The 20700-nt window shown below is 39.4% G+C and overlaps 1 protein-coding gene across 8 annotated transcripts in view; it reads left to right on the top strand.

Moving 5' to 3' along the window:
* KIAA0825 (KIAA0825 ortholog) overlaps positions 1 to 20700 on the top strand; it is a 416740-nt gene that overhangs the window by 30267 nt on the left and 365773 nt on the right. For all 8 annotated transcript variants that reach the window (XM_043913608.1, XM_043913607.1, XM_043913604.1 and 5 more), the window contains exon 2: positions 11638 to 11784. The gene's annotated coding sequence lies outside the window, so the exon portion shown is untranslated. The remainder of the gene's footprint in view (positions 1 to 11637; positions 11785 to 20700) is intronic.

The following is a 20700-nucleotide window of genomic DNA, read 5'->3' as shown; positions in this document are numbered from 1 at the left end:
CTACGTCACTTCAGTCGTGTCCAACTCTGTGCGACCCCATAGACGGCAGGCCACCAGGCTCCTCCGTCCCTGGGATTCTCCAGGCAAGAACACTGGAGTGGGCTGCCATTTCCTTCTCCAACGCATGCAAGTGAAAAGGGAAAGTGAAGTCGCTCAGTCGTGTTCAACTCTTTGCGGCCCCATGGACTGCGGCCTCCCAGGCTCCTCCGCCCGTGGGATTTTCCAGGCAAGAGTACTGGAGTGGGGTGCCATTGCCTTCTCCGTTCCCTTCTGCAGTGGGCCACATTTTGTCAGAACTCTCCACCGTGAGCCGTCCGTCTTGGGTGGCCCTACATGGCATGGCTCATAGTTTCAGAGTTAGACAAGGCTGTGGTCCATGTGATCAGATTGGTTAGTCTTCTGTGATTGTGGTTTTCAGTCTGTCTGCCCCCTGATGGAGAAAGATAAGAGGCTTATGTAAGCTTCCTGATGGGAGAGACTGACTGAGTCAGTTTCCTGATGGGAAACTGGGTCTTGTTCTGATTGGTGGGGCCATGCTCAGTAAATCTTTAGTGCAATTTTCTGTTGATGGGTGGAGCTCTGTTCCCTCCCTGTTATTTACCTGGTGCCAAACTAAAGTGGAGGTAATGAAAATCATGGGGACCTCCTTCTAAAGGGCCCATCCATGCACTGCTGCATGTGGTGCCCCTAATCCTGCAGCAGGCCACCTCTGACCCACGCCCCTGCCGGAGACTCCTGGACACTCATGGGCCAGTCTGGGTAAGGGTCTTTTGGGTCACTGCTCCTTTCTGCTGGGTCCTGATGTGCACAAGTTTCTGTTTGTGCCTTCCAAGAGTCTGTTTCCCAGTCCTGTGTAAGTTTTGGCAGCTCTGTGGTGGGGTTAATTGTGACCTCCTCCAAGAGGGCTTATGCCATACCCAGGTCTGCTGCACCCAGAACCCCTGCCCCTGCCCACTGCTGACCCGTACCTCCTCAGGAGACACTCAGACACAGTTCTGGCTCGGTCTCTGTGGGGTCTCTGGGTCCTCTAGGTGCACACAAGGTTTGTTTGAGCCTTTTGAGCGTCTCTCGGGGGAATGGTGCTTAGCCATGGCGTAAAGTACTTTTGTATGTTACTGGATTCAATTTGTTAATATTTTGCCAAGTATTTTAGTCTATATATTTATAAGGGATGTTGATCTATAGTTTTTATTCTTGAGTGATTTTGTCTGGTTTTAGTATCAAGGTAATGCTGGCCTTAGAGCATAAGTTGAGAAGGGCTCCCTCCTCTTCTGTTTTTGGGCGGATTTGTGAAGTGTGTGAAAGTCACTCAGTCGTGTCCAACTCTTTCTGATCCCATGGACTGTAACCTGCCTGGCTCCTCTGACCATGGACTTCTGCACGCCAGAATACTGGAGTGGGTAGCCATTGCCTTCTCCAGGGGATCTTCCCGACCTAGGAATTGAATTAGAGTCTCCTGCATTGAAGGCAGGTTCTTTACCAGCTGAGCTACCAGGGAATATTAATTTTTGGTAGATTCACCAGTTAAACCATCTGATGTGTGCTTATCTTTGTGTGAAAGTATTTTGATTGTTAATTTAATCTGCTTTCTTCCTATAGGTCCTTTCATATTTTTTAGTCTCCAGGCCTTTTAGAGCTTCATGTCTTTTTAGGATTTGTCCATTTCATCTAGGTTATAAAATTTGACAATGAACCCTGTTTATTGTATCCCCTCATAATCTCTTTATTTCTGTAAGTTTAGTAATAATGTTCCTCCTTTCATTCCTGATATTAGTAATTTCAATCTTACCTCTCTTTTCTGTGTGTGTGTTTGTACAGTATGTGAGTATTTATATGTGTGTATCTAACTAACGCTTTATCAGTTCTGTTCATTTTTTCAAATAGTCTTTAGTTTCCCTGATTTTCTCTATTTTTTCCTATTCTCTTTTTATTTTCTTCCTTCTGCTTGCTTTAAGTTTAGCTTGCTCTTCTTTTTCTAGTTTCTTACAGTTGAAGGTTATGATATTGATTTTAGATCTTTCTAATATAATTATTTAGTCTGCAGTTTCATTTTCTGCTGATGTGTTTGTTTGGCTTTGTTTTTAGGGTAATACTGTCATCATAGAATGAGAAAGATTTCTTTCCTCTGTTTTTTAAATGAGCTTGTGAAATGTTGGTATTATTTTATTTTTTTATTTCATAGAATTCACCAGTAAAGACCTTTGGTCTTTGCTTTTCCTTGTGGGAAGATTTTGAATTACTGATTGAATCTCTTTACTGTTTTAGATCTGCTCAATTTTTGCATTTCTTCTTAATTTGGTTTTGATAATTTATATCTCTCTAAAAATGTGTCCATTTCATCTGTGTGTCTACTTTTCGGCATTAAGTTGTTCGCTGTGTTGTATTACAGTCTTTTCTGTTTCTGTATGACCAGCGGTGCTATCTTTTTCATTCATTATTTTGGTGATTTGTGCTCTTTTTCTTTTTTTTCTTGCTTAGTCTAGCTAAGTATTTGCAGTTTTGTTAACATTTTCAAAAATCAATTTTGACTTTTGTTGTCTACTGCTTTTCTCTTTTCTATATCGTTTATTTCTGCTGTAATCTTTTATGTTGCCCTTCTCCTTACTTTGCATGTGGTTTGCTCTTCTTCTTCTAGTGTCCTAAGACTGAATGTTTTTATTTTTTGACTGCACCGAATCTTCATTGTGGTATGCAGGTGCTTTAGTTGCAGCATGTGGGATCTCGTTCCCTGATCAAGGATCGAACCTGGGCCCCCCTGCATTTGGAGTGCAGAGTCGTAGCCACTGGACCACCAGGGAAGTCCCCTGAGACTGAATCTGAAGCTGCTTGGCTGAGACCTTTCTTCGTGTTTATTTATTTGTTTGCTTTCGGCTGTGGAGGGTCTTCGTTGCTGTGCGTAGGCCTTCTTTAGTTGTGGCGAGTGGGGGCTACCCTCTAGTTGCCCGTTCAGGCTTCTCATTACGGTGGCTTCTTTTGTTGCAGAGCACAGGCTCTAGGGCATGCAGGGTTCAGTAGTTGCGGCTTGCAGCCTTCGTTGCCCCTTTGACATGTGGAGTCTTCTTGGACCAGGGATCAGACCCATGTCCCCTGCATTGGCGGGTAGATGTTAACCATTTTACCACCAGGGAAGTCCCTTTTTTGATGTGTGTTTAAAGCTATAGATTTCCTTCTACAGCTTTTTGTGTGTCTCATAAAATGTGACACATTGTGTTTCCACTATCACTTAATAAACAATACTTTCTGAGATCTTCTGTGATTCCTTTTTGACTTGTTACTTAAATGTTCTTTAATTTTCAAATATTAGGAGTTTTCTAAGATTTTTTTAATGCTATTGATTTCTGATTTAATTCTGTTGTACTTTTAGAACATACCTTTTATGATCTTATAGCTTTTAAATTTATTGGGACTTGTTTCTGACCTGGAATATGATCTATTTTTGAAAAAAAAAATTGACCTTTGGAAAAAATTGTGTATTCTGCTGTCATTGAGTGGAGTGGTCTATATGTAGGAATTAGGTTGCATAGATTGATAGCATTCAGATCTTTGTACTTTGGCTGATTTTCTGTTTAATTCCATCAATTACTGAGTGCAGGGGATGTAAGTATATAATTATAATTCTCAAATAGTCTCAAATTTCTTTTCAATTCTCTCATTTTTTGCTCCATTGATTTTGAGGTGCTGTTTTAGTTGCATGCGTGCTAAGTCACTTCAGTTGTGTCTGATTCTTTGCAGCCCTATCTATGCCTTCCAGGCTCCTCTGTCCATGGGATTTTCCCGCAAGAATACTGGAGTGGATTGCCATGCTCTCCTCCAGGGGGTCTTCCCTACCCAGGGATTGAATCCACGGCTCCTGTGGCTCCTGCATTGCAGGCTGATTCTTTACTGCTGAGCCACCAGGAAAGCCCTTTAGGTGCATATATATTTGTGAATATAGTATCTTTCTAATGTATTGACGCTTTTCTATCCATTTTTATCAAATACTATTTCTTGAAGCTTATTTTGTCTAATTTTAGTAATTCCAACTCATGCTTACTGTTTCCATGGCTTATCTTTTCCATCTCTTAACTTTTAATTTATTTATTGTCTTTGAGTGAAAAACATGTCTGTTATAGATGATACATGGTCGCATCTTCCTTTTTTATCTAGTCTAAATAACAATTTCTGCCTTTTAATGGAGGTGTTTAGACCTTTTATATTTAGTGTACTTGTGGATGTGATCAGTTTACATTTTCCATCTTACTTTGTCTTATGTAACTCGTCTTTCTTATTTCTTTCCTCTACCTTGGTTGCCTTCTTTTGTATTAGATTCATATTTTTAATATAGTCACATTTTAATTTCTAGTGAAACTTTACCTTTTAAAAAGTTATTTTCTTAATGTTTGCACTAGAGAATATAATCTGCATCTTAATTTACCAGAACAAGCCTAAGCAGTTAATATCAACTAAATTTTCATAAAAGAGAGAAACTTTGTTCCAGCATAGTTTTATTCCTATTTCCTGTTTCTATTATTATCATGTGTATTACATCTCTACATGTTTTAAAATAAACAATGCATTATTATAGTTATTGCTTTATGCAAGTTATGTCTTTTAAAGAGTTCAATTAAAAGAAATGAGGTTACATTTTAGAGAGTCTTTATATTAGCCCACATTTTGCCATTTCTGGAACTCTGTTTATTACTCTGGATTTAGGTTACCATCTGATGTCAATTCCTTTCAGCTTGAAGGATTTCCCTTTATATTTTATTAGACAGCTCTGTTAGCAACACATTCTTAGCCTTTATTTTATCTTCAGTTTTAAAGTGATGGCTCTATTTTGCCTTCAATTTTAAGGTAATTATTCTCAATATAGTATACTTAGTGGACAGTTTTTTCTTTCAGCATTCTGAATTTCTCATTTCACTGACTTCTGGTCTCCATTGTTTCATTGATGCTCACATATATGTGAGCATTTACTTTTCTCTTGCTGCTTTTAAGATTTTTCTGTTTATCTTTGTCCATCAATGGTTTTTTTATGTCTGAATATCCTTCTCTTTACATTTGTCCTGCATGGGATCTGTTGAGCTTTTGATGAGTACATGAATTTTTTTTTACAGATTTGGTGTATTTTTTATCCTTTATTTCTTCATATATATTTTTTCTATCCCTTTTTCTGTCTCCATTTTTTTCTGAGATACTCATTACATGCTTTTTGATATGGGTATGATTATCTAAAATGTCTGAGTCTTTGCTCATTCTTTTTTTTTTTTTTCTCATTCTTTAAGAACTATTTTTTTCTCTTTGTTCTTCAGATTATATTATTTATATGCATCTTTTTTAAGTTCATATTGGAATGTGAAGTCAAGTTGGCATTAGGAAACATCACTAGGAACAAAGTTAGTAAAGGTGATGGAGTTCTAACTGAGCTATTTCAAATCCTAAATGATGATGCTGTGAAAGTGCTGCACTCAATATGCTAGCAAATTTGGGAAACTCAGCCATGACCATAGGACTGGAAAAGGTCAATTTTCATTCCAACTCAAAGAAAGGCAATGCTTAAGAATGTTCAAACTACTGCACAATTGCACTCATCTCACACACTAGCAAAGTTATCCTCAAAATTATCCAAGCCAGGCTTCAACAGTATGTGAACTGTGAATTTCCAGATGTTCAAGTTGGATTTAGAAAAGGCAGAGGAACCAGAGATCAAATTGCCAACATCCTTTGGATCATCGAAAAAGCAAGAGAGTTCCAGAAAAACATGTACTTCTGCTTTATTGACTACACCAAAGCCTTTGACTGTGTGGATCACCACAAACTGTGGAAAATTCTTAAAGAGGTGGGAATACCAGACCACCTGACCTGCCTCCTGAGAAATCTGTATGCAGGTCAAGAAGCAACAGTTAGAACCGGACATGGAACAACAGACTGGTTCCAAATCAGGACAGGAGCACGTTAAGGCTGTATATTGTCACCCTGCTTATTTAACTTATATGCAGAGTACATCATGAGAGATGCTTGACTGGATGAAGCACAAGCTAGAATCAGTATTGCCTGGAGAAGCATCAATAACCTCAGATACAGAGATGATACCACCCTTATGGCAGAAAGCGAAGATGATCTAAAGAGCCTCTTGATGAAAGTGAAAGAGGAGGGTGAAAAAGTTGGCTTAAACTCAACATTCAAAAAATGAAGATCATGGGATCCAGTCCCATCACTTGGTAAATAGATGGGGAAACAATGGAAGCAGTGAGAGGCTTTATTTTCTTGGGCTCCAGAATCACTGCAGATGGTGACTGCAGCCGTGAAATTAAAAGATGCTGGCTCCTTAGAAGAAAAGCTATGGCCAACCTAGACAGCATATTCAAAAGCAGAGACATTACTTTGCTATCAAAGGCCTGTCTGGTTAAAGCTATGGTTTTTCCAGTAGTCACATATGGATGTGAGAGTTTGACCATAAAGAAAGCTGAGCACTGAAGAATTGATGCTTTTGGACTGTGGTGTCGGAGAAGACTCTTGAGAGTCCCTTGGACTGCAAGGAGATCCAACCAGTCCATCCTAAAGGAAATCAGTCCTGCGTGTTCTTTGGAAGGACTGAAGCTGAAGCTGAAACTCCAATACTTTGGCCACCTGATGTGAAGAACTGACTTGCTGGGAAAGATTGAGGTTAGGAGAAGTAGACAACAGAGGATGAGATGGTTGGATGGCATCACCAACTCTATGTACATGAGTTTGAGCAGGCTCCGGGAGTTGGTCATGGACAGGGAGGCCTGGCATGCTGTGGTGCTGTGGTCCATGGGGTCACAAAGAGTCAGACACAACTGAGCAACTGGCTGAATTGATTTTAAATTCCCTGGTCTTCCTTGGTAGCTCAGCTGGTAAAGAATCTGCCTGAAATTCAGGGGACCCAGGTTCGATTCCTAGGCCAGGAAGATCCCCTAGCGAAGGGATAGACTACCCGCTCCAGTATTCTTGGGCTTCCCTGGTGGCTCAGACAATAAAGAATCCTCCTGCAGTGCAGGTGACCTGGGTTTGATCCCTGTATTCAGATGATCCCCTGCAGGAGGGCATGTCAACCCACTCCAGTATTCTTGCCTAGAGAGTCTCCACGGACAGAGGAGCCTGGCAGGCTACAGCCCATTTGCTTGTAGAGTTGGGTATGACTGAGTGACTAAGCGCAGCACTCTTAAATTCATTAATTCTTCAGGTCATCTTGAATGTGTTGTCAGGTTTGTAAAGCGAATTTTCACTTAATATACTTTTCAAGTCTAAAATGTCCATTTAGTTGTTTTCCAACATTTTTTCTCATTATTGAGAATCTCTCTTTTTTTTATTCATCATTGCCTTACTTTCGTTTTATTTTTTAAATATGGTCACCTTTGGTTCATTGAATGTATTTATAATTCTGTTTTAAAGACTATGTTTAAATTCAATATCTAGAGATACCCAGTTTCTATTGGCCACTTTTTCCCTCCTTGTATATCTCGTACTATCTTGTTGGAAAGTAGATATTTTAGATCATATATTGTGGCAATTCTGGATTCTGATTTTTTTTTTCTCACTGTTACTGCTTTATTTGCTTGTTGTTGTTTTTTTTTTTTTTAGTAATTTGCCTAAGTTAAGTCAGTGACATCTATTTCCCTTGTGACAGGTAGCCACTTATGTACTTTTTCTTTATTTCTTTTTGAGATTCTTGTTATTAGTTTTACATTTGGTTTCCTGGGACTTGCCTCGCTCTCTTTCTGTGAAGCTTGATAAGCTGATGGTCAGACAGTGAATGTGCCTAAACACTTCAAGTCAGTAAGTCATCTGTCATCTGCTCATGAATCTCTGTATTGATAGAGGAATACATTTAAAATTTATATTGTTTTTTTATATTGTTTTCTCCTGAACTCTTTCCCATTTCCTCTGTGCTGTGATTGTCCAGCCCCAGCAACGTGTGGGTAGTTTTGTTCCTCTCAGGCCTCCGTTGGACATCCTCTTAGCCATAGCCAAGAATGCGCTTGCCCCAAGAGTGAACACAACTTGGATTAATAGGGCTGTTGCTTCTCTGTTCTTGCTCCCCCTTGTGAGGCCATCACTTCCAGTGAAACGCTGCAGAAGGCTGGCATCACCCACCACTCAAGTTCCCCCGAGCCCCCTTTGACCACTGCAGAGTTCTTTCTGGTTCTGGTGATCTTGCCCACTCTGGAAGAACCTCTGTACTCACTGAATTCTGGTTGATATCAGTAAGAGCACCTCTGGGCTAGACTACCACAGGGTCCTAGTTTTCTTACCTAAAAATGAATAGTTTTTCAAATATCAATACTTCTCAAATTAGTATCTTCCTTTGGTCTATTTATGGGTGCCTGGGTGACTGAAATGGTTGTATTTGTCAATCTTGTCTAGCTCTATAGTTTGACTTATCTCCATATTCTTTTGGGGCAAATTTTTGTTTTATGTTGGTTTCAGATGTGAACACAAAGCAAAATGATTTTCTTCAAATGCCCCATGGTCCTTGGCTATGCATTCATATTACAAAGAAGCAAGTCAAAAAGCTGCCTAGAAACTACATTTGGATGGCACCGATTTGATGGTCCAGTTTGCTTTAGAGTGCTGCTGCTGCGTCGCTTCAGTCGTGTCTGACTCTGTGCGACCCCGTAGACGGCAGCCCACCAGGCCCCCCCGTCCCTGGGATTCTCCAGGCAAGAACACTGGAGTGGGTTGCCATTTTCTTCTCCAATGCATGAAAGTGTAAAGTGAAAGTGAAGTTGCTCAGTTGTGTCCGACTCTTCACGACCCCATGGCCTGCAACCTACCTGGCTCCTCCGTCGATGGGATTTTCCAGGCAAGTGTACTGGAAAAGAGAGGGGTGCCATTGTCTTCTCCATGCTTTAGAGTGAGTTGGTGGGTGACCATGATTATGCTAGAAGTCTGCTGAAGCCAGAACGAGGCAGACCTTTCTCTGGGGGCACCCCTGCTACCTTCCCTGCTACTCTGCTTTGTATATAGTAGTGTGTGTATGTTAATCCCAGACTCCTAATTTATTTCTCCCCCACCTCGACCTTTCCCCTTTGGGAGCTGTAGATTTGTTTTCAAATTCTGTGAGTCTGTTTCTGTTTTTGTGCATAAGTTCACTTGTAGCATTTTTTTAGATGCCACATGTAAGTGATATGATTATTTTTCTTTGACTTAATATGATAATCTCTAGGTCCATCCATGTTGCTGCAAATGGCATTATTTCCTTCTTTTTATGGCTGAGTAATATTCCATTGTGTATACGTACCACATCTTCTTGGGTCCTGCTCTCCTCTGTTCTTTTCAGGATTTTCTGTGTGTTCAGTCACTCAGTCGTTTCCGACCCTTTGTGACCCCATGGGCTGCAGCACACCAAGCTTCCCTGTCCTTCACAATCTTCTGGAGTTTGCTCAGACTCATGTCCATTGAATCAGTGATACCGTTGTGCATTGCCATATTTCTTCATAGTTGTTTTTTTAGTGGATTATGAACCCATTTTTAGAGAACAGTTTTGGTTTTTTTTTTAACTGTAGTGGTTATTATTTTAGTTACTGCCTCTTTTTATTTCCTTACCTGATTCTGTATCCCACATTTACCTTTGGGTTTACATTTTCTTTTACCTATGTACATTTACATTTTATCAGGTAAGCAATATTACCAAAGTTGACAGTTTGTAGAAAAGTAAATCTTCATTTTTTTCCCTTGATCAAGCTGTTGAAAGTTATCATTAAAGGACAATTCACTCTGCAGGCTTACATTGTCATCAAGAAAGCAATTTCAGTTATTTATGGTTTTCCATGAAATCTTGTGATTTCAGATATAGAGTGTAGGTAATATGTTGTATCTCTATGATGGCTCCGTAGAGTTGGCATCTCCCCTTAGTTCTTAAGCCAAACTGAACCATGTCTCTCATTATAATTCCTCTATTTTCTCTTCTGCTCAAATTTAGTTCCTAGACTGGCCAAGTTGCCTGTGAGGGTTTCTGTCTGTTTCTGATGAAGTATTAGCTGGATATCAGCGTGGGATAATAGATGTTAGTAACATTTAAGCACTTGTATTTCAGATACCAGGGAAAGGCAAGAAGTGTGAGAACAATCAGTAAATATTGAGAGAAACATCTGGAACCTTCTTCGTATTAGTTTTATAGTTGACCTTGGGCTTCCCTGGTGGCTCAGACGGTAAAGCATCTGTCTGCAGTGCTGGAGACCCGGGTTCAATCCCCGGGTCGGGAAGATCCCCTGGAGAAGGAAATGGCAACCCACTCCAGGATTCTTGCCTGGAAAATCCCATGGACAGAGGAGCCTGGTAGGCTACAGTCCATGGGGTCGCAAAGAGTCAGACACGACTGAGCGACTTTACTTCAAGCTTAATGAAGAGATCATTTTGGCTGATCACAAATCATCAAATAGCTTTTTCTATTAAATAATATACTTATTATTTGACTTTTCTTTTCTGTTTAAGAAGGCAAGATAAATAAGTGTAGATTTTGGAATGTTCATGATATCAAGCTACAGTAAAACGTAATAAGAGTTTTACAAATATCCTGGGTAAACATACCAATGTACAAAATTACACAAATATAAACATATATAAACAAAACATGAAAAAGCCCTTGTGAAGAGATATTATTTATACTAACACTCAAAATGTGATGTTCCTGGGGATACATCTAACATAGCAAGAGATGTGCAAAACTCCCATGAGGAAACTAGTAAAGCATTATTTTGTACAGTAGGACCTCAATAAATGGAATGATATGTAATACACGTGGCTTTGGGAAACAAGATTTTATAGGTGCCCAATTTGATCAATTCAATCAAACTTATGTGTATTTTTGAGGGGAGGAGAGAATACTTGACAAACGATTTTAAAATTATATAGAGAGACAGAGGGCCAAAAAACAAGAATAACTGCAGTGTATTTTGGTGCAGGCAAAGTCAGATAGATTGGTGGAACCTCACTAGTGAATGTTAGACTACAGACTCACCTCTTTGGTGACTTTATGTGGGAGGTTATTAGAAACACAGAATCTCAGGTCCTGACCCCAGATCAACTGAGTCAGAATCTACTTTATCAAGATAACCTAGAAGAGTGGGGAAATGATTTTTTTTTTATTTTAATTTTTAAATTTATTTTGTAGTATTTTGGCCTCACTGTGTGGCATGTGGAATCTTAGTTCCCTGACCAGAAATCAAACCCAAGCCCCCTATATTGGAAACTTGGAATCTTAACCAGTGGAACTCCAGGGATGTCCCAAATATGGTTTTAAGAAACAGTTCTGGGGCAACTGGTAATTAAAAAAGAAAGCTGTAACTGTATTGAAAGGTATTGCTTGATTCATATGGTGCAGCCATCCCTTACTGTCTATGATCTACGTTTCTTTAGGAACATTTGAAAACTCAATGATAATAAAAGGGATACTTTGTGCATATTTTTAAGGTGCATCTGTTATCCATGTGCCAATAATCTAGGAGTCACTTGTTAATAAGCTTTTTTACGGTGCCCCAACTTCAGGATGTCTTTATGTGTTTCTAGCATCTCTTGGATCAAGTCTGTATATCCTACCGTAATGATAGTATTGTTACTGCCAATGTAGATCACTCACGTTGTGACTGTGCCTCCTCCATGTGGGTGATAAAGCTATATCTAATTATTTTATAGGTGTGCTTTGTATATTTTGGAAAAAAGCTGCTGAAGACACTGACGAAAAGGCAGCTCTTCTACTGACACCTCAGAAGGAAATAAGTTACCACCTACGTTAGGATTAGAAGGCCAGCTCATTCTTAGAATCTTCTGAAACAAAATTAGGTAAGAAATGCTTTTCATCATACTTTAAATGATTTGTCCTCCATCTTCCCAGTTTGCTTGAAAGCTTCTATAATTCTATTCCTTTGGCCTCTAAGAGAAATGCAGTTAGCATTTTCCTTTAGGAAGGCAGCATGCCAGCCAGCTGTCAGCTTTATGATGTACCTGATCTCCGATGTCAGGGGAAGCACAATTCAATTTTAAAGTAAGTCTTCTGCGCAATAGTGCAGCAGGGCTGCCAGCGTCTCTCTTTATGTTCCTTTCTTTGAAATTCTCCCTGTTCCTCACACAGTATAGTTTTATTTTTAAATCCTTTGTGTAAGATGAAACTACCACTAGCTGACTTTCCTTGTCCTTAGCTAAAAATCAATGAATTGACTGAAATTATCTGTAAATACTTCTGCTACCCTTTCTCATTTCTAGAAAATAAAGTACCACTGCTTGTTTAACTTATGACTTGTCTAAACATGTTGAAAGCATTGACTATGAGGCATAACACTCAGACTCTGAAAGAGAGAACTGTGACAAGTTCAGTCAAAAGGGAAGAGAGGAATAATTTATAAAAGGTGCTGCAGATAATGATGCCAGCTAGTTATTTTAAAATGCATCCATCTCACCTTTTAATGAATTAGATTTGTCAACAGGAAATGTTTTATGCACCACTTCTAATAAAAGTGGCATGCTAGGAATGCAGTGCTTTGAGGTTGGCTGCTTCAAAGCTTCAGAGTATCTTCAATTCAAAGATATTTTTTAAATAATAGATATTAAAAGTATATTTAAATAATATTAAGGTTGTGACACAAACACCAAATGACAAAATTCAGGAGTTTCAAAGCAGAGTCTGACATGCCATCACTTTCTCACATAGTAACTGTTTTTTAAATTAGGAGTGTAACAGACTGATTTGGGGATTGTGTGTCAGTTTAACTTTAGATTCTCTTGTTGTTTTCGCTGGTGTCACAACCTTAATGTCAGCTTTTCAAATAGGTTTCTACATTTCCTTTGGTTCGGGGTCATTAAAAAATGCATATGATGAATCTGAGAGGCATAAATAGGTCACACTGAAGTGAAATTCCTTGCCTCTTTGGTATTGAGATACAGCTATTACCTGCCTTGTAAGTGGAAAAAGTTAGCTCAGGCATTTTGGTAAATTTCAGTTTTTCAGGATTTTGGTTCAGACCATTGTAAACCCAAATGACAAAACATGACATTGGTATGGTTGTGTTCTTGTTCCTCTAATCCAAACCACCCAATTTTGTTGATTATCATCCCTAGATATTAAAAAACATAATTCCCACAGGTGATTGTTTTTTCACTTAAAGTACAAGTTAATCCTGACAATTATTTCAATAGAAGTATCCTTATTCAGTATAATTAAGTATAGGTAACTCTACCTTGAATTTTTCCATATGCCAGCCTTTTATATAAACACTTTAATGCAGATTTTGGGGTAAATGTGATTTTTTTTAAGGTTAACACTTGTTTAGAAAGCAAATATAAAGTAAAAATCTGTTGCATTGTGTTGAATGTTAAAAAAAAAAAAATTCTCGTACCCAATTGGACATTCAAGGAGGAGCATGGAGCCTACCTTACTCCATTTTGCAGGGAGAGAGAGAAGGGAAAGAGGAGAGAAAAATAATTCCACCCATTTCCTTGATTCTCGTATGTCATGATCTCACTGGGCAGGTCATATGCTGAATATGGTTTTAATTTAGAAAAATAAACATCAGAATCTGTCTCACAGTTGTCTTTTTCATCACCCATGTTAGAGAAATGAAAAGTGGAAAGAGAGGCAAATTATTTATTGATCTTTTCTGACTGACTCAAATATACTGGCCAACCCCAAATATAAGACTTCATAGTTCATATCTCCACCTTCACTGACTCTCCAGCTTTTACCGTTCCTCAATTCAGTTCAGTTCCATCCCTCAGTCGTGGTCTGACTCTTTGCAATCCCATGGACTGCAGCACGCCAGGCCTCCCTGTCCATCACCAACTCCCGGAGCTTACTCAAACTCATGTCCATCATGTTGGTGATGCCATCCAGTCATCTTCATCCTCTGTCGTCCCCTTCTCCTCCTGCCTCCAATCCCTCACAGCATCAGGGTCTTTTCCAATGAGTCAACTCTTCGCATGAAGTGGCCAAAGTATTGGAGTTTCAGCTTCAGCATCAGTCCTTCCAATGAATATTCAGGACTGACTTCCTTTAGGATGGACTGGTTGGATCTCCTTGCAGTTCAAGGGACCCTCAAGAGTCTTCTCCAACACCACAGTTCAAAAGCATCAGTTCTTTGGTGTTGAGCTTTCTTTATAGTCCAACTCTCACACCCATCCATGCTGCTGCTGCTGCTAAGTCGCTTCAGTCGTGTCCGACTCTGTGCGACCCCATAGATGGCAGCCCACCAGGTTCCCCGTCCCTGGGATTCTCCAGGCAAGAACACTGGAGTGGGTTGCCATTTCCTTCTCCAGTGCATGAAAGTGAAAAGTGAAAGTGAAGTCGCTCAGTCGTGTCCGACTCTTAGCAACCCTATGGACTACAGCCTACCAGGCTTCTCTGTCCATGGGATTTTCCAGGCAATAGTACTGGAGTGGGGTGCCATTGCCTTCTCCCATCCATACATGACTACTGGAAAAAGCAAAGCTTTGATTTGATGGACCCTTGTTGCTAAAGTAATGTCTCTGCTTTTTAACTTGCTGTCTAGGTTGGTCATAGCTTTTCTTCCAAGGAGCAAGCATCTTTTAATCTCATGGCTGCAGTCATCATCTGCAGTGATTTTGGGGCCCCAAAATATAAAGTCTCTCATTGTTTCCCCATCTATTTGCCGTGAAGTGATGGAACCAGATGCCATGATCTTATTTTTGAATGTTGAGCTTTAAGTCAACTTTTTCACCCTCTTCTTGCACTTTCATCAAGAGGCTCTTTAGTTCTTCACTTTCTGTCATAAGGGTGGTGTCATCTGCATATCTGATGATGTTGATATTTCTTCTGGCAATCTTGATTCCAGCTTGTGCTTCCTTCAGCACAGTATTTCACATGATGTACTCTGCATATAAGTTAAATAAACAGGGTGACAATATACAGACTTGACATACTCCTTTCCCAATTTGGAACCAGCCTGTTGTTCCGTGTCCAGTTCTAACTGTTGCTTCCTGACCTGCATGCAGATTTTCCAGGAGGCAGGTCAGGTGGTCTGGTATTCTCACCTCTTGAAGAATTTTCCACAGTTTTTTGTGATCCACACAGTCAAAGGCTTTGGCATAGTCAATAAAGCAGAAATAGATGTTTTCCTGGAACTCTCTTGCTTTTTCTATGATCCAACAGATGTTGGCAATTTGATCTCTGGTTCCTCTGCCTTTTCTAAAACCAGCTTGAACATCTGGAAGTTCACAGTTCAAGTGTTGTTGAAGCCTGGCTTGGAGAATTTTGAGCATTACTTTGCTAGTGTGTGAGATGAATGCAATTGTTCGGTAGTTGGACATTCTTTGGCATTGCCTTTCTTAGGGATTGGAATGAAAACTGACCTTTTTCAGTCCTGTGGCTACTGTTGAGTTTTCCAAATTTGCTGGCATATTGAGTGCAGCACTTTCATAGCATCATCTTTTAGGATTTGAAATAGCTCAAATCCTAATAGGAATTCCAAATTCCTAATAGGAATTCCAAATCCCAAATAGGAATTCCATTGCCTCCACTAGCTTTGTTCATAGTGATGCTTCCTAAGGCCCACTTGACTTCGCATTCCAGGATGTCTAGCTCTAGGTGAGTGATATCTCCATCGTGATTCTAGCATGAGGTAATTAGGCTGCATTGTATACTGGTTTGAAAATGTATACAGTTGTCTGTGAAGGATTTGGCTAACTCGTCCAAATTTATCTAAACTATACTAGTGTTCTTGCTTGAACAAATGTTTAAAGTCATTATTATTGTTCATACTAATACCAGTTCTGATTTCTATTTGATTAAAATGAATTTTTAAAACAAAAATATCTGTTTTTAAATTCAAAGAAAGCTATTCAAATAAATGAGTTGGAACTCAGTGCACACCTACAATGTAGAAAAAGCTTTCTGGCATAGAAATAAAATAATCTCTTTAAATAACATAGGCCAAAGCCTTCACACAAATTCATCTAGAACAGTTTCAGATTTATGTAATTAATAAAGTTGGATACTGGGTCTCAAATGTATTAAATGTCCTTCAGTGTACAGTGATGTTCTAGTGACTGTCTGGAAAACAGTTGTTTTGCTACATCAGTCAATTCTGTAAATGGCTTTCTAATATGATACAATATATGCTTTTAATAGTTTTCTATAATATTAAGAGATAGTATTTATTGAGTATTTTCTGTATTCTAACAACTGTTCTGAATAGTATCCATGGATTATCTCACGTAACCCTCATAACAAGACTGTATTGATCTCAGTATTTTATAGATATAGTAGAGGCATACAAGGAGAACATTATAAAAATAGTAAGTAACAGAGCTAGAATTCCACCACTGGCATTGTTATCCCAGATCTCATACTCTAAGCCCCCACTACTCCAAGTGTGGTCTCCAAGCCGGCGGTATCACCATTACCTGGGAACTTTTCAGAAATGCAGACTCTCAGACTCCACTCCAGTATCACATCTTATATGCTACTTTGAGTATTCCTCTTATATATAAAGTGCATCGTAAAAAAATAAATGACTAAATGTAAACAGGAATCCAAGCTACCTGGAGATCATTTGTATAAAGAACCAAAAAAAAAAAAAAAAAAAAAAACCTAGACCATAAACAGCAAGTCTTTCTCTCTACTGGGCAGCTAGCTACTTCTTCATCTGAGACTTTCTCACAATCACTTTGGAACACACTGCCTTTGAATGCAGACTCTAGACAGACTGCCTATGTGTGAACCTCAGCTCCTATTTCTAGCTGTGGGACCCTAAGAAAGTCACACAGCTCTCCGTATCTCAGCTTCATCTTCTGGGAATGAGGTCTAAAATTGTACTTACTTCACAGGCTTGTTGTGAAGATGAAACAAGTTAATCCGTGGAAAGGTTTTAAAACAGAACCTGGTATAAGTGATAAATGTTTTCTGCTGTGGTTGTTGTTAGTTATGATTCCCATCTTAAAGAGGAGAATAGAGTCTCATCTCATATTTGGTAATAAACTGACAAATATTTTTGTTGGCAGGGCTTACCATGTAAAGGGACATCTTTGCTGTTAGAGTCCAAATCATAAATTTTAGTTTTTGTATTTTCTGCAAACTTTCTCCTTGCAGCACTTCCTGCCTTTGAGTTCTCCTAAACACCACTTCACTGTGGTACTTAACTAGTGAAGTCCAATGCACTCAATTCAAAGTCAAAACAAAACATGTAACGGCTTAGTGAATTTTTAAATATAGTATATGTTCTTAAACTAAATAAAACTAATGAATGAAGCTTGTATGCCCATTTGGCCAACCCCTTGGATAAGTAATACAGAACAGTCAGAATAAAGTGTCTGTTCAAAGGCTGAATACTTCAGAAGCTGTTTGTTTTCTTTTGGACATTATTCTGAAGTCGTACATACAGTTAATCATGGTAGTGTTTAGGGGAATAATGATTTGGTGTGCAGGTACTCACTCCACAGCTATTTAAGACTACATCTAACATGTGAAGGGAGACTGCCTTTCCTGAAAAGTACCAGTTTGAAATCTCATTTGTGGAAGGCACTGAGATAAAAATAGTCGGTGAAAAGAATATCCTGGGAATCTTTTAAATTGTCAATTCTGGGACACACACCCAGGAAGTTCAGTTCACTAGGCCCGGGATGAGGCCCACCTAGGTGTTTGAATTTTTAACAAATGGCCAACGTGATTCTAGTTAAATTAGTGTCCTCGAGTACACTTGGAGAACCTCTGCAGTAGTGGCGAAGACGTGAATTAAAAAGAGCTTTCGTTGATTCCCCTTCCTTCTGGCAACACTGTCCTCTTTGGTACTAGTTTTTTCCATCCTATGACCCAGCTTTCTTATTTGTCCTCTCCTTACCCCCATCAATGGTTCCCAAGCCAATCTTTAATTTTTCTGCTTTTTTTTTTTATACCCTTTCTCAAAGAATATATCTTCTGGATTTATCAGTCATATCTGTGCAGATGGTTCTACAAAATAACCACAAAGTCTGTTTAATCTAAAAATCTCTAAGCCAAAATGCAGGTGCTGTAATCAATTTAGAGCCTATGGGCAACGTTAAAAGAAAGAAGTAGTTCAGTTCAGTTCAGTTCAGTCGCTCAGTCATGTCTGACTCTTTGCGACCCCATGAACTGCAGTACGCCAGTCCTCCCTGTCCATCACCAACTCCTGGAGTCTACCCAAACCCATGTCCATTGAGTCGGTGATGGCATCCAACCGTCTCATCCTCAGTCGTCCCCTTTTCCTCCTGCCTTCAATCCTTTCCAACATCAGGGTCTTTTCAAATGAGTCAGCTCTTCACATCAGGTGGCCAAAATATTGGAGCTTCAGCTTCAACATCAGTCCTTCCAAGAAAAAGTAGTAAAAAAGAATAAAAAGAAGTAGTAAAAAGGAATAAAATAGGATGAAATGGAATAGATCAAAGCAAGAGGAGCAGTGTTTCATGAGACTTTCATTTAAGATATGTGTGCACACTTACACATTAGATTTCAATGCATTTTTTTTTTAACCTTGTAGGTCATAATTCAAAAAGTTTGAGAGATACTCTCTGAGTTTTGGTGTCCTGGACTTCAGTGTGACATTATGAGCACTATGTTTTCCCATGCATTCTACTCATATATCTGCTGCATCTCTATTCTGGACATTACCAATTTCTGTGACCTGTTCAAAATCATCATGTCTAAAATTGTATTTGTTGTATGTTCTGTTAACATTTTCCTCCTAAGTTTTTTGTTTTTTTTTAATTTATTCATAAACTACCATTCTGTCATCCAGGATAAAATTTCAGAATTACTTTGTAATTATTTAGCCCTTCCTACGTAAAATCCCCAATAGTCTCATCTGACTGCCCTGGCCTGTCCTGTGGCCCAACCAAGCAGAAAATCTTATTGGCAGCCCTTGTAGTCACCCACTCCCCAGCTAGCTTCTTGGAGGCTGCCATGGGCGTGCCCTGCCTGATATCTGTGGCTGCCATCCACAAGACTGTAAGAGCCATTGTCAATAAGATGCCCTGCTCTGTATGATACCCACCTCTCTTAGCTCTTTCTGTTGTAATTGGTCATTTTTTTTTTTTTTTTTATTGCCAAGGAAGAGCCTCACCCTGGATTTTACCCTTTGCTACTTTCTAACGACATATCCACAAGCTTTCTGGCTCTTACCATGACTATAGTTTTCACATCTTTTTTCTGATGTCTCTTATGACTTGGGTCTAAAGTCCAAGCTTCTAATGCCTGGGACATGTCATACCTGCCTGGTTGTGCTCTCAGCTATAATCAATCGCCTGCCTCGGTCAGCGACCCCAAACTCTTATCTAGTCTTACCTTGGAAAGTCATTTCAGAAGTTCTCTTTGCTTTCCTCATGGTCCCATCCTCTTCCTATTCATCATCACCTTCATCTGGATTAATTCACTGTCCTTCTAACTGATCCTCCTACATCTCTTCTCTCATCCCACACCAAACCGTCTTAACACCCTGTTTAATAAATATTTGTAAAACAGTAGTCATGTACTGCCTTAGTTAAAAAAAAAAAAAAGTTTTATGACTCCATGTTCTCTGTAGAATAAAAGTACAAATATTTTCCTCCTGGAGAATAAAAGGCCTCAGCATATCCATCTGACCTTGGCATACCTCTCCAATTTTATCTTTCACTGTTTTCATTTGTGAATTTTCTGTTCTGGTTCCACAAAGCAGTTTTCTATATGCTCCAGGGACATTCTCACCATTTTCATTACCAGGGCACCCTGTTGGTGGTCGTTTGTGAGTGTGGAGCAGGCACTTGTGGCTGAGGTTTAGGAGTAGGATCCCACTGCATACAAAGAAACCTCATGATGAGGCCCTGATTACACGTTGGCAATTAGAAGTTAGGAAGAGCCCAGGCTGCAGAAGAAAAGAGAAATGAACAGGAGACAAACTGATGAATCACTTCTCTTATTTACTGTCTGACTGAGGCTCCTTATATCCTCCGTTCACTAGTTGTTGGATCATTCACAGAACTGGAGAGCGTTTGAATCTATATCCAGTGAGAGATTAAGTGTCTTACAACTCTGGGGGGCCTGTGACACTATGGATTTTGTGAGATCACTGGGCTTTCACCTTTATCTTCCTTTTCCTTGGCAACTTGACTTCTCTGTTTTCCTCTGCCCAAAGGGAATGTCTTACAGAACTTCTGGGTCATTTGTTACGTGTGCCGCTAAGTTAATACTGCATTAGCTAATGCCTTGTAATGTTTGTTTGTTTTTGTTTGTCATGCATCAGAAGTAAGGCATGCTCATTATAAGTTCAAAGGTAAAAAGATTATAAAGAGTAAAAATTTCCTTTTCCCTGTTCCTTTTCAGTTCTACCACCCACAGCTTAGCAACTGCTGGTAGTTTGTTGTATATCCTTCCTGTTTGTGAGGCTGTGGGGGAGGGAGGCAGTGCGGGCAGGTTGGTTTTTTGAAAAGTATTGCATTGTGTCATGATGCATATATAGTTTTTTATATATATACAATTTACTTCTTATAATAAATACTATAGCATTCTGGAAATCTTTCCATCTCTTGCCATACAGAGGTGGATTTTCATTTTCCATAGGTTTAGTTTCATTTTCTATATGTTAAATTGATATGAAAAGTATCAAATGTACTGGACCAGAGAAGGCAATGGCACCCCACTCCAGTGCTCTTGCCTGGAAAATCCCATGGATGGAGGAGCCTGGTGGGCTGCAGTCCATGGGGTCGCTAAGAGTTGGACACAGCTGAGCGACTTCACTTTCACTTTTCACTTTCATGCAT

The sequence above is a fragment of the Cervus elaphus genome, chromosome 9, assembly GCF_910594005.1.
Source record: "Cervus elaphus chromosome 9, mCerEla1.1, whole genome shotgun sequence".
In the NCBI taxonomy this organism is placed as follows: domain Eukaryota; kingdom Metazoa; phylum Chordata; class Mammalia; order Artiodactyla; family Cervidae; genus Cervus; species Cervus elaphus.
The sequence above is the reverse complement of the archived record's forward strand: the minus strand, read 5'-3'. Positions and strand labels throughout refer to the sequence as shown.